Here is a 2729-nt window from a genome sequence, read left to right as displayed (position 1 = left end):
AATTCTAGGAGTTCATATTTTAGTTTTATCTTTGTTTGAACAATGTCTTTGAATATTTTTTTGAATATTTTCTTGATTTCCTTTTTGTATGTCGTGGCTCATGTGGTTATTTTGATTTCTTTTGTGCTTATACATTTATTTGACTGATCACCTTATAAATGCATGTGGATTTTACTACAAGAACCGAGAGGTGAGTAGTTGAAAGAAGCCTCTCTTTACGCGTACTATAAGATAAACAAGTAGAAATGCAGACTGGTCAAGCAAATTGACGGGACAGGTCAAGCAGACTACCTAAACCTATCCACTTGTCGTTGGATGAGCGATCACAGACTACATTCAAAACTTTAACCCACTAATATTATTAACTAGTATAGGGAAGGAAGTAAGGATCGAATCCCAGAGAGATGAAGGTGTGTGCGTATGTGTTTGGGACATTTCGGAAGGGTTTTGGATGCTGCCACGCAACTACTGTGGGTTAAGAATCTACTTGACTAGGCAGATAAAGAAAAGGACTCTACCTAACTGACCTACTAGACAGGAAAAGTACGGAAAACATGCATAATGATGAAACTTGAGACAAACATCTAAATCTAAGATTAAACAACCAAGAGCACCTGCAACTACCAGATCATGTTGGAAACTTACCTAAAATGGATAGACAAAGTGTAAAAGTAAAGTGGGGACCATTCTTCCTACACTGGCTACGGTGGCAGAAAAAGCTGTGAAAAACAACAAAGCATGCAGCAGACTCAGACTTAAATTTCTAACTACCTCTACTTCATCTTCTTCAGGTAATCAACTAAAAACAAAGCATGGAACAGAGCAATGAACAATCATCAACGAAAAGAAACAGATCATGCATACAAATGAGACGTAGATGCGAAATTTAAGCTAGAACTACCAAGATCTACTATAACTGACCAAGCGGAAATGACGTACGAACATAAACAAGCCATATTCATGCAGATTCAAAACAGAGAACACTAGATCTACGAAATGAAACACTAATCTAACATGGATCCACCAAAATCAGACATCAACAAGCTAGATCTAAAAGATTCGAACAACGTAAACATGCTTAACATCATGAAAACCAACAAAAACTCCCATACTCACGTAAACAAGGCAAGATACACTAGATCTATGAAATCAAACACTAACCAAATCAGATCTAAAGGTCTTACACAACTAACAATTGCAAAAAACATCCAAGGAGACTGAAACAAAGCTCAACTCCAAAGAATACTTCCATAACTTCAAGATAACACCAAATTAAACCAAATCCAACGTTAATATCCAAAACAAACAACGAAATGCCAAAAGATCTTCAAACTCGGATGTTCAAATCTCAGAAAACACTTAAGAAACAAAACTAAAGCAAATCAAAACAGAATGTAAGATTGTATCTTCACTTTTAAGAGCGATGGAACCACAACAAACGGTCGGAACACGATTTGGAACAAAGAACAGCCGGAACAGAGATGCTTCCCCCTCCGAGCTAGGATGCAACAAGCTTGAAACTGGAATTGGAGTGGACTTGTAGCTAAGAACTCTATCTAAAGATTAGTGTGTGTGACAGTGTGAAGAATGGTGAACTCCCGGAGGCTGCTTTCTTCCTTCATGTTGGTCCCTTTATATAGGGAGGCTTGAGGCCCAAATTCCTAGGGTATGCCTTCCATGATTTGACATTTGTACCCTTAAAATAAGGGTGTCTTCGGAATTCTCTCACCTCTGTCTCACTCTTTCCATTGCATGCTCCTTCTAATAATTCTCCTTGGTCAATTAGGCGACTTTTCGGCATTTTAACTCCATTTCTGCTCAATCTGCATCTGTTCGGTCAATCTCCACTATCTACTGGACCCACCAGCAACCTGCACACTTAAACTCAAAATTTGTGCATTATCTCCCCAGCAAGCATGTAAGGATGTAAAACACCCACAAACCAATGCATGAAACGAGCCTTATTAGTAGTCTAATTTTTTTTATTTTTTTTATCAAAAATGCCCTTTATGGGTCGAGGATACACAAAGTCGAATTTGGGGGGCAGGCACTGACGGAAGAGACAAAGATCAGGGAATCGGCGGCAACCTTCTTTCAACAGCTTCTGACATCGGACGTTGGGGACCTTGCAGAGCCTGACCTATCTCTTATCCATACACTTCCAGACTCAGTTGATCAGGAGGCTCTGTGTTCATCGCCACAGGATACAGAGGTTAGAGATGCAGTGTTTGGGATCAGTGGGGATAGTGTGTCCGGGCCGGATGGGTTGACTTCTTTGTTCTTTCAATCATGTTAGGACACTGTTGGGAAAGATGTGATTGCAGTTGTGGGAGACTTCTTCAGTGGGGAGTTTATACCCCGATGCTTCACGGCGACCACGATCGTCCTCATTCCGAAGAAGCCTAACCCGGTCACGTGGGGATATTTTAGACCGATCAGCCTCTGCAATGTTACAAACAGGATCATCACGAAGATCCTTTCCTCGAGACTTGCACCTCTACTACCTCTTGTCATTGCACCGAATCAGAGTGGGTTCATCAAGGGCCGCCTGCTTAACGACAATGCTCTTCTGACCTAAGAGTTGATACACGACCTGGGGAAGGAACTCTCGAGTAGAGGGAGATCGCCCAACCTCGCTCTCAAGCTGGATATGGCAAAGGCATATGATAGGGTCCAGTGGCCGTTTCTACTCAAGGTCTTGGAAACGATGGGATTCTCACCGACCTGGG

This window comes from Salvia splendens, chromosome 16 (assembly GCF_004379255.2).
Source record: "Salvia splendens isolate huo1 chromosome 16, SspV2, whole genome shotgun sequence".
NCBI lineage: Eukaryota > Viridiplantae > Streptophyta > Magnoliopsida > Lamiales > Lamiaceae > Salvia > Salvia splendens.
This window is presented reverse-complemented; position numbering follows the sequence as displayed.